Here is a 12,289-nt window from a genome sequence, read left to right on the forward strand (position 1 = left end):
GTCGTAGGAGTTCGTAGATTACCACAATCTTGATTTTTTTTTTAATGTCCTTTAAACTCGGCAGAGTTTTTGAATTAAGTCGTGAAAGTGGGACAGGCCCTTTACACACTATTTCCAGAAATTGAGCAGAATTACATTCTATAGCATCTGAAGAAGGATCAGTCTGCAGAAGGGTCTCGAGCTGAATCATCACCCATTCCTTCCCTCCAGGGATGCTGCCTATTTTACTGAGTCACTCCAGCTTTTTGTGTCTACCTTTGGTTTAATCCAGCATCTGGATCCGTCCTACACCGAATTACATTCTAGTTTGGCTGATCCAAGGGAAGCACAACATTCAGACTGAGTAAGTGATTACGAGTACATAGCAAACACTGCATTAAAATATCCTGCTTACTCACATATTTCCAGCAGATTTGGGTCTTGGTAAAGTTCCATTCATTTTGTGCTGACTAAATTAGATGATGGTCTCGAAACATCGAGGAGTGAAGTTTGGCCGATGTTTGGCTGGGGTGGCCAGTCGGGGTATTTAGGGAATTTGAATCAAGGGACTTGGTGTGATGGCCTTGTGAGGGCTGCTCACAATCTATGGCAGTCATCAATAGAACAATAATGCCTTTTAAATCATTTTCATCTTGGAAATGCCAATGCACAAGGATTCCATACTCTGCAACCTCCGCATTCCCCTCATTTCAGACTTGATCAACAGATACTGACACGCTTCGACGTGGTAAGTAGACTGAACACAGTGAGAGCATTTAATGCCTTCGTTCATAAGTTGATTTTAAAAGCACTCAATTCCGTTTTGCGGCTGTGAAATTGAACCTGAGAACCATATCTAACCGAAATAGCCGAACGTCACCCCTAATATGTGGAAGAGTATACGATTTGCTGGTGAAGTCAAAGTACATATTGTTCAAGAAATACAAAACTGTAATCTGAGAATCAATTTCCTTCCTCTGCTTGCATCAGTTCATAGTTCACCTGACCTAGAAGTGTTTTTGCACAACACTTATTTAGATTTGCTCTTGCAATATTTATATCTTTTGTATTCTTTACAATCACATTGAACCCAATGTAAGACCCTTTGAAGATTGCTAGGTAATCCAGATTTCAGATCTGCACGGTCAGGGAACCATTATAGACTGAAAACAAGTGTTCGACTAAAGTTCAAAAAGATCTATTTAGTTGAAACATTTCATTCCTTTCACGTGCACATTCTCGGGAAATGCAAGCTGTGCTCAATATAAACCGCAGGATAACAAAGACCTAAAGAATTAGCGTTTGAGTGACTGATGCTAAGGATTCAATCTTTGAATTTTTCATAAGAAACCCAAAAGCCAACTGCTTTATTATCCACTGATATTGTTTCTTGAATAGACAGCAGCAGTATGTGTCAGGTGTTATGTTTATATCAGGGGTAATTTCAACTCCTGTATTTACTGCGTTATTCTGAACATCTAATTTGAAAGGCAAAGAGAAGAGAGTGAATTTGAAAGTGGTTAAAAATGTGCATTGGTTGAACTATTACTTAAATTATTTACGTGCATTATTACTTAAAACTGCCTCACTTGCCTTCTCTGCACCAATTCATTGGCCATGCATTTAACTCCTATTTCTACACTTAGCAAACCACAGTTCCTTCTTAATTCCTTGCCTGCAGAATCTCATACCAATATAATCATGACCTCTCGTTATTGACCTCCCAGTTCAGGGTACTTTGTAGCAGTTCAATCAGGCCGACAACAAACTATGCTGGAATCAAATGGTCTGGTCCTCTAACAATAGAAACCCTCCTAACAATTGCTGCGTTGACCTTTCTCCTCGCCTCTGCTACAGCTGAGCAAACCCACTGGGTAATGTTCTTGGCTCTGGCTATGTATCCTAGGGAACCCTCTTGTATAATGTTATTTAGAAGTGAATAATGGTTAGAATTTAGCAAGAATTTAGACTTTAGAGATACGGTGTGGAAACAGACCTGATGGCCAGCCGAGTCCATGTTGACCAACGATCGCCCTCTACTCTAACACTATCCTACACACTAGGGACAATTTACAATAACCCCAACTTGCCCATGCCGCCAAGGTGCCCCATTTAAGCTGGTCCAATTAGCCCGTGTTTAGTCCATATCCCTCTCGACCTTTCCTGGCACTTGGTATATGTTTTCAATTATTAAATGAAATTGGTTATTCAGGCTACCAGTTTAAAAGTGGAAACGGGTTCGGAAATCCTGAAGTTTCTCCCAGGATGGAAATGTCAAAGACTTGAGGGCATAGGTTTAAGGTGAGAGGGACAAAGTTTAAAAGAGATATACAGAGAGTAGTGGGTTGCTGAAATGCACTTGCAGGGATGATAGTGGAGGTAGGTACAAGTGTGGCATTTAGGCAGTTTTTAGATGGGCACGGGCAAAGAATGGACCGATATGGATCGCATGCAGACAGGGGAGATCAATTTAACTTGGCATCATGTTTATCATGGACTTTGTGGACCGAAGGGACTGTTCCTGCACTGTAGTGTTCTATGTTCTGGGTAGATGCTGCTCCTGTAGAATCCTGGGAGCTGGGTCACTGAAGGATGTGAATGACCACAATCCGAGACCATGACTTCCTTTGGAATTCTACTTTAACCCAAGCCAGAACTTTACACGGCTATCAGTCAGGGGTGGAGAACCAAAAGCTCGTGACCCATGGATTTTGTCTGTTGGGTGGGGGGATGGGCTAAATCAATTGCACAAGGTTGGAGATCTCTGATATGATAACGGCTACTTTCCTTCTTTTCCTGTTTCACAAAATAAAAAATCTAAAATGAAGAAAAAAGATGGCTCTCCTCCTGGACCTGAAATGGAATTGACCTGACCGAGAGGAGAACAAGCCATCCCTCTTAGGCCACACCAGAAATAGTAGGCTTTGTCAGGCGCAAGGGCGGCACGGTGGTGCAGCGGTAGAATTGCTGCCTTACAGCACCAGAGACCTGGGTTCAATCCTGATTATGGACCACGGAGTTTGTACGTTCTCCTTGTGGGTTTTCTCTGGGTGCTCCGGTTTCTTCCCACATTCCATACACATGCAGGTTTGTAGGTTAATTGGCTTGGTATAAATGTAAAATTGTCCCTAATGTGTGTAGGGTAGTGTTAATGTGTGGGGATCGCTGGTCGGTGCGGACTTGGTGGGCCGAAGGGCCTGCTTCAGCGCTGTATCACTAAACTATAAACTAGTATAGAGATGTGGACTGCATTGTTCAAATAAGATGCTAGACTGTAGCTCCAGCCATCAGGTCACAGAGAGTGAGTGATCTCACTATGCAGGAGAGAATAAAATGGTTTGCTGCAGAGGACAATATTGTGCATGCAGTGAATCCGTACCGATAACAACTTGCTGGAAATACTCTGCAGTGTATGCAAGGGAGTGATGCAGAGTAAATGTTATAGGTTGACGACTTTTCATCAGTACAAGGACTCCACACTGAATTCAACAATTCCAGAGTCACAGTTGCAATTAACAAGTCTTTACCACCCCCTCTCAGCTGGCACCATCACTCTTTCTATCATGCGGTCTCACTTGTTATGTGCAACATAAGACGTGATACTTTAGATTCAAGATTCAAGAGAGTTTATTGTCATGTGTCCCAGATAGGACAATGAAATTCTTGCTTTGCTTCAGCACAACAGAATATAGTAGGCATAAATAAATACAGAACAGAACAGAACAGATCAGTGTGACCATATGAATATATATATACACACATAAATAAACAGATAAAGTGCAATGGGCTATTTAACGGTCAGAGTTTTGTTTGAGTTGAGTTTAATAGCCTGATGGCTGTGGGGAAGCAGTTATTCCTGAACCTGGATGTTGCAGATTTCAGGCTCCTGTAACTTCTGCCCGAAGGCAGCTGGGAGTTGAGTGTGTGGCCAGGATGGTGTGGATCTTTGATGTTGCTGGCAGCTTTTTGAGGCAAGGACTGCGATAGATCCCCTCGATGGTGGGGAGGTCAAAGCCGATGGTGGACTGGGCTGTGTTTACAACTTTTTTCAGTCTTTTACGCTCAAGTTGCCGAACCAAGGCACGATGCAACCGGTCAGCATGCTCTCTACTGTGCACCGGTAGAAGTTCGAGAGAGTCCACCTTGACATACTGACTCTCCGTAATCTCATCAGGAAGTAGAGGTGCTGATGTACTTTCTTTATAATTGCATCCGTGTTCTCAGACCAGGAGAGATCTTCAGAGATATTCTCTTGCTTGTATTAAATTGTGTCACCTTTGAGGTCCTGGCTGATGTATCTTGACCAGTACCATCAGAGTATACTTACTGTCATCAAAACTATGAAATAAAGAAAGTATTTCTTTCATCTCAACTGTTCACTCTCTTGAGTAGACCAGGCATGGCCTTGCAGTCCCCAATACTGGGAAGCTCCATATAGAATACACAAATAACCCAAGCAAAAGCGCTTGGGCACCTTACAACCCAGCAGTATGAATATTGACTTCTCTAACTATAGGAATGTGTAATAACTCAGAATCCATACACGAGTATGTTGTTTATTTAAGAAAGCACACAGAGCTCAACTATGCATCTAACTGGCAGCTGGACTAGCAGGCTAGATAATATAAGACACTCAACCAGATAGCTGTTTGAGTGTACAGTGGTATGCAGTAAAACATGACATGGATCAGGTCAACTTGTACTGACTGATCTACACTAACCGCTTTCTTTCCCTCTCTCACCACCCCGCTCCCCTCCCCCATCCTAGATCTCTGACCAGTCTGACTGTCTTCCGCATTTAAAATGTACCTTTGTATGCTTCATTGTCAGCTTCCCCTGGCTAACAATGATCTATTCTACATTTTTCTTGAACTTTGTCCCCTTTGATGTCTTGCTTTGACACCTTACCCTTCCATGTCTCTGTTTCCCTCTCCCTTGACTCTGAAGAAGCATCTCGACCCAAAACATCATCTTCTATCCAGAGATGCTGCCTGAGTTACTCCAGCATTTCGTGTCTATCTTCAGTGTAAACCAGCATCAGCAGTTCCTTCCTATACAATGAATTTGAGTGCTGGAATTACTTTACAAAATACCACATTTCATAAAATACTACATTTAAATTATATTTAATTAGCAACAAATCAATTTATTGCTTTGAGAATGGATTTTTTTCATTTAGTGACATATGATATGATTTTGAAGCATTAAAATTGAACTCTCCAAGATTTATATTGTGTATTATACATGCTGGGTTGTAAACATACATTTATAATTATATACAGTGATCCAACACATTGCATTCCGAGCTCAATATTTACGTGGCATGACCTTCAATTCCAGATACCAATTATAATTTAAATGCAAGATACAAGGAACAGCAGATGCTGGTTTATATCAAAGATAGACACAAAACTCAGCGGGTCAGGCAGCATCTCTGGAGAAAGAGGATGGGTGACATATCGGCTCGGGACTATTCTTCAGAATTCTTCAGAATTCCAATGCTCCTTGATCCCTTTATCAATATTATTTTACAGTAGATATGCTGAGCATGACTTGGTCAGTCTTATTCATGTCCACATTTTGCATCCACAAGCTGGAGAGTACTAAGATAGTGGATGTGAATGAGCAAACTGGAATTCATCTTGTTTTGTACTTTCTCATTGCTCCTTATCTACCTTTCCCTGAAATCTCCAGAAAATGTTTCAAATAAGTCTAGTCACTGAGGGTCTAAAGTATGCCAGGAATGCAAGTGTTATCTACTATAGGAGGCCCACTTTCAGTGAAGGTGGCAAATGGTGAAATGCAATTTGAAGCTAAGTATTAACCCAAGTACTACTTGTCTCCTTTGGGAGATTAAATTATCACAAGAATTTTCAGATACCAATTGTTTTCAAATTTTCTTTCAACCTTCCTTGGCTTTTTTTGTTCAAGGGTTGTAATCTATAAGCCACACAGTTTTACTCAGATGCTGAATAAGGGCCCCGACCTGAAATGTCACCCATCTGTTTTCTCTAGAGATGCTGCCATGACCCGTTGAGTTACGCCAGCACTTTGTGCCAATTAACTGCAGTTCTTCTCAGAACTTGGTTGAAACTGGTGTGTTGTTGTGGAGTTTCAGTCAGAGATGCGGGAATCACCTAAAGAAAGAATCGCGTAAAAGAAAAGTAATCAGTCTGAAGAAGGGTCTCGACCCGAAACATTACCTATTTCCTTCACTCCATAGATGCTGCCCCACCCGCTGATTTTCTCCAGCATTTTTGTCTACCTTCGATTTTCCAGCATCTGCAGTTCCTTCTTTAAAATAAAGAAAGAGTCTGATCATTTAATGCATGCTGCTTTTTATTACAGTAAAACAAGGTGAATCAAATGCTTAAATCATTTATCACTTCAGAGTAAGGAAAAAGACTTAGAGGGAACATCCAAGCAGACATACCTGACACAATGAGCCCTGAAAAAGTTTAATAGCCTAACCAGAATTGGTCAATAAGCATTTAACATCTCAGTTTAGTTCTTTTTGCTTCATTCCTACAGACTCGCTATTCACTGCATTCCTCCGACCTCACCCCATTCAACAGTTAGTTTATTGTCACATATACTGAGGTACAGTGAAAAGCTTTTGTTGTGTGCTAACCAGTCAGTGGAAAGACAAGATATGATTATAATTGAGCCATTCACAGTGTGCAGATACATGTTAAAGGGAATTACATGAATAACATTCAGTGCCTGATAAAGCCAATAAAAAGTCTGATACAAGGTAGTCCAGGGTTTCCAAGGAGGTAGATAGTAGTTCAGGACTGCTCTCTAATTGTGGTTAATGATTCAGTTGCCTGATAATAACTGGGCCACAATCAGTGTGTCACCACACCCTTAATTGGTCACTGAATATTCTATGCTTGTCTGCATTTCAACATTCAATTCCCCATATCTCATGATACACAGATAACTATTATTCAACCTTTGAGGAACATTCTCAAAATAGTTCCAAAGGTTGCAACAATGCTCTTCCATTTATCTTCTAGATGTCATTTACAACTGGCTGGAGGAAGCAGAGTGTGGCCATCCTGAGGATATTGATGGCAAGGTTCTGGTCATGCTTGAGGTGAGTGCAGCAGATTTTAGCTTGAGTTATAGCATAGAATCTGGCCCTTCGTCCCCCCGAACATGCCGACCAGCGATTCCTACATATTAGTATTATTCTACACACACTAGGGGCACTTTACAATTTTACCAAAACCAATTAACCGACAAACCTGTACATCTTTGGAGTGTGGGAGGAAACTGGAGCTCCTGGGGGAAACCCATGCAGGTGACGGGGAGAGTGTACAAACTCCATACAGACAGCACCCATAGTCAGGATGGAAGCCAAGTCTCTGATTCTGTAAGGCAGCAACTCTACCACCGTGCCACCCTATGCTATATGGTAGAAAGTTATACTGTATAGTCCCTTGAACCGGGTGCATATAAAGGGTGTAGGAAGGAACTGCAGGTGCTGGTTTATATCGAAGATAGACACAAAATGCTGGAGTAACTCAAGGTAGCATCTCTGGAGATGCCTTTGCATTGGAACCCTTCTTCAGACTAAAAGATGGAGGGGGGGGAAACTGGAGGCGAGACAAGGCAGAGCAAACCAGGGCCGGCAGCAGATTGCCTCCCGAAAGGTGGAATCCATAATGGCCCATAGTTTGCTGGGGAAGATGTGCTAACGAGAAGGATTTAAGGATATGAACAGTGGAACTGGTTGGATGACTAGAATGGAGGAGGGGGGGTAAGAGATTGGGGAGAGAATGCAGCAGTTGCTTGAAATTAGAGAAATTAACTTTCATATTGCTGATTTGTATCAAGGGAGTGTGCAGAAACAGAGCCAGTGTGAATTTGAAGGGAGAGCGGGCATTGGAGGTTAATTGAGTTTAAAAGGGGCATGAGACTGTGTCCTGGTGAGTTTAATAGAGGCATGGGAATGAGTTTCTGATGAGCTTTAAAGATGCACACCAAAAGGACTCTGTGAACGTGAACAGGCTCTATTGAGTTTAATAGGAGCATGGAAACTAGGCCTCTGTGAGCTTAAAAGGGGCATTGCTTCTAGGCCCCAGTGTTGAGTTTAAAAAAACCCCACAGGAATGGATTTCTGTTGAGTTTAATAGGATCATGGGATGTGAGTTTAAAAGGAGCATGGGATTGAGTTTCTGGTGGATTTAAAAGGACCAGCATACGGAGCCCCGGTGAGTTTAATGGGTGTATGGAGTATTGAACCATCAATGCTTTTGAAAAACCAGTGAGCGCATTATCAGAGTTTTTCTTTTTTCTTCTCTCATTGAACCATCAATGGCTTTTGAAAAAAAGCCCCAGTTTTCAAAGAGACGCATTATCGAGAGTTTTCATCCAGTCTATTACTTCTCTCATCTCAATGGTTTTTTCAGACTCACGGGGGTTGGGTCCAAGAAAGGGAAAAGGAGGAGTAGCCAGAAGGCTGTTTAGGGGAGCTGAGGATACATCAGAATGGCTTCCTGTTCACTGTGACTAACTCAATATGGGGGATCAAACCTCATATTCCGCCCCCCGGGGCAGAACATTTTCAATTCTGTTAGGTGAGACAACACGGCTAAACCTATCGAAGGAAACGAACCAGCTCAGAAATCATAACCAGTCTATGACCAAGGGATATCTGGTCCATAGCCAAAGCATTTCAATTAAATAAAGGCAATGATAATGTTAGAAACAAGGAAGTATATCTGCTGGTTCACAAAAAAGACACAAAGTGTCAAGAGTGTTTTATTGTCATATGTCTCTGACGGGACAATAAAAGTAAGAAATATTATAATGTGAATATGTAATCATAGAAACATAGAAAATAGGTGCAGCAGTAGGCCATTCGGCCCTTCGAGCCTGCACCGCCATTCAATATGATCATGGCTGATCATCCAAAACATTGTACATAACGATATGAAAAAGAAAAAGTTCAATAAATAACAAATATAGTGCAAATAACAAATGATAATATAGTCTTTTGTAGTTCAGAGCTCATAGCTTATTTGATGTGTTTAATAGCTTGATGACTGTGGGAAAGAAGCTGTTCCTGAACCTGGATGTTAGTCTTCAGGCTCCTGTACCTTCTTCCTGATGGCAGTGGTGAGATAAGTGTGTGGCCAGGATGGTGTGGATCCTTGATGATTTTGGCTGCCTTTTTGAGGCAGTGACTACGATAGATCCCTTCAACGGTGGGGAGGTCAAAGCCGGTGATAGACTCGGCAGTGGTCACAACTTTTTGTAGTCTTTTTCACTCCTGGACGTTCAAGTGGCCGAACCAGGCCACGATGCAACCAGTCAGAATGCTCTCTACCCTGCACCTGTAGAAGTTTAGGAGAATCCTCTTCGACATGCCGAATCGACGTAATCTGGAGTTACTCAGCGGGTCAGGCAGCATCCCTATTGAACATGGATAGGTGAACATAGAACATGTTTCAGTTCGGGTCCCTTCTTCAGACTGATAATGGTGCGCGGGAGATGTCCATGGTGGACTGGATAAACAAGTTAAAAGACACGTCAGTGGAGGAATATCGGCAGATATTCAAACAGCCTGTTTGTTATAGGCAGCGTGTTTATCCAAATCAAAACGAGGAATTCCATGAGACAAAGGCACACTCAATGTTTTACAGGGAAGGTGAAGAATAAATGTAATAACAAGGAACAGCAGGTCCTGATTTATACCAAAGATAGACACAAAGTGCTGGAGTAACTCAGCGCGTCAGGCAGCATCCCTGGAGAACATGGAGAGGAGACGTTTCAGGTCAGCATCATGTCTGAAGAAGGGTCCTGACCCGAAACATCACCTATCCATGTTCTCCAGGGTGCTGCCTGACCCGTTGAGTTGCTCCAGCATTTTGTGTCCATCTAAGGTGAAGAATAAAGTTAAGTTGAAAACTCAGGTGCACAATGTAGGTACGTGATGGAACCAAGGACTGGGGAGGCTGTAGCATCCAGCAGCAGAAGAATAAAAAGCTCAGATCAAGGGAGAGAATATATTTTGAGAGAAAATTTACATGTAGCAGAAACACAAACGGTAAATGTTTCTATAATTATACCAATAGGAAAAAGATGGATCAGGTAAATGTGAGGCTTTTAGAGAATGAGGCTGGTGAATTAATAACCGTAAACAAAGTAATGGCAGTATATTGAATAATTTTCTTTCCATCAGTCTTCACTGTTAAACACATTGCTGATATCCACAAGGGTACATAAAGAATAGGCTAGGTTAGGTCTGTACTCATTGAAGTTTGGAAACAAACAATGAGAAGCAAACTTATTGAATCTTATAGAGGGCTTGAAAAAGTAAGCACCGTGGGGAGATTCTGGGAGCAAAGGACCTCGATTCACAGTTACAGCGACATGGAGTCAAACAGCGTGGAAACAGGTCCTTCAGTCCCTTGCCCACACCAACCAACATGTTCCATTGACACTAGTCCCACCTGCCTGCATTTGGCCCATATCCCTCAAAACCTGTCCTATCCAAGTCTAAATGTTTTTTAAACATAAACATAGTCTCTTCCTCAACTACCTCCTCTGCCAGCTCGTCCATACAGCCACCACCCTATGTGTGAAAAAGCTACCCCATTCGCTTCCTACTCAACTTTCCTCCTTCACATTAAACCTATGTCCTCTGGTTCTAGATTCCCCTACTCTGGGCAAGAGATTCCTTGCATCTCCCTGATCTATTCCTCTCGTGATTTTATACTTAGTTTGAAAACAAGATGCCTATGTAAGACTGAAATGAAGAGGAAGTAATTATATGGAAGTGAGGTGAGTATTTTAACTTTATACGTGATGGAAGCTGTGGAGTGTAGCGGGGACTCACAAGAGTCCAACCAAAAACCAAGCGGAACACAAGTTGTGTGCACGAGATGTATTTTATTCTGTACAGTACAGCTCCCTACTCCTCACTGGTCATGGCCTTAAATACCCACTCAGGTAAAACCCCATAGCTAGCACCTCCCTCACCGAGGCCTCCCTCCAGAGCTGAGGGTTCGTTGTGCCCATGGTTTGCCACCAGGTGCCGCCACAGGAGGCTGAATCTTTGAACATATTCAAACCAGAGACAGATAATTGTTAAATCAGGAAGGGAATCAAGGACTGGAAAGTAAGTGAGGAATGATGAACGTCCAGGATCTTATTGGATGGTGGATCAAACTTGAGGAGCCAGATGTCTTCGTATGTTCCTACAGCTCAGGGTCTTATTTCTGCCCAGCTGATGACCAGGGCTGAATCCTCACTGCAGCAATGTTATACAGCGTGCAACACATAACGAAGTCTAGGAACACAGTTAGTATAAGCGAGTTCGGTATTTCGAAAAAACACAAGGGATTTGTCAAAGGTCACAAGCAACAAAAATCTCGGTAATCACTGCCGAACCGCCACTGGACCATCCCTGTCCCCACCTGATTGCCCCTCTCCCCGTCTGGGGGCAGCCAGAGACGTTGGGAGTCATACGGGAGCAGCGCCTCCAGGCCCACAGCCAGCGCGGAGAAGCAGCGCTAAATCCAGCTCCACTGCCTGTCTCACCAGGTTAATCTACAGCCCTGCCTGGACTGATGGGACTCCAGCCCGGAGACGTGGAGTTAGCGCTACTTCTCCACGCTGGCTGTAAGCTTGGGCCATCGTTCCCATAAGTCCAGGCAGGGCTGGTAGATTAACAGACAGAGTTGAGCTGGATTTAGCGCTGTTTCTCTGTGCTGGCTGTGGGCCTGGGGGCACCGCTCCCGTCTGACTCCCGACGTCTCTGTCCGTTGGTGGAGAGGCACTCGGGAGGGGACGGGGATGGTCCAGTGACGTTTCGGCAGCGATTGCGGTGCCAGAGACCCGGGATCGATCCTGACTGTGGATGAGGCGCAGGTTTGTGTCCATGCCGCAACATGGCTGCTGAGAATGTTTTTTTGCTTGCGACCTATGACTTGGTTATGCACTGTCGAAATACCGAACTTGCTTATTGTACAGCGAGCTGAACAGAACAGCTTCTTCCCTACAGACATCAGGCCATTAAAAACTACAACCTCCATATAAGGTCTGAACTACATGGAGGCATTGGTTTTGGCTTTTTGCACTATTATTATTTGTTTGATTGTTTTATGTGAATGTATGTGTGTGGTGTGTGTATATATTAGTAAATGTTGAGGTCATGGAATTTTATAATTCAGCATAGAAGGTAATTTTGCCTAGAATGCTAGTTACAGATCTTAGTGAGAACCAGCCAATTATGCCCATGCTTCTCTGTGTTTCCCAGAGCCCTCACTTTGTTTCTCCTGATAAACATTGTCCCTCT

The 12,289-nt window shown here is 42.9% G+C and overlaps 1 long non-coding RNA gene across 1 annotated transcript; it reads left to right on the forward strand.

Annotated features, from left to right (window-relative positions):
* Nucleotides 1-644: 644 nt before the first annotated feature.
* On the forward strand, nucleotides 645-11,387 carry LOC129702649 (uncharacterized). Its single transcript, XR_008724412.1, has 3 exons — nucleotides 645-727; nucleotides 6,999-7,078; nucleotides 10,713-11,387. It is a non-coding gene; the product is annotated as an uncharacterized LOC129702649 (long non-coding RNA).
* Nucleotides 11,388-12,289: the final 902 nt, after the last annotated feature.

Source organism: Leucoraja erinacea, chromosome 13 (genome assembly GCF_028641065.1).
Source record: "Leucoraja erinacea ecotype New England chromosome 13, Leri_hhj_1, whole genome shotgun sequence".
Classification (NCBI taxonomy): Eukaryota; Metazoa; Chordata; class Chondrichthyes; order Rajiformes; family Rajidae; genus Leucoraja; species Leucoraja erinaceus.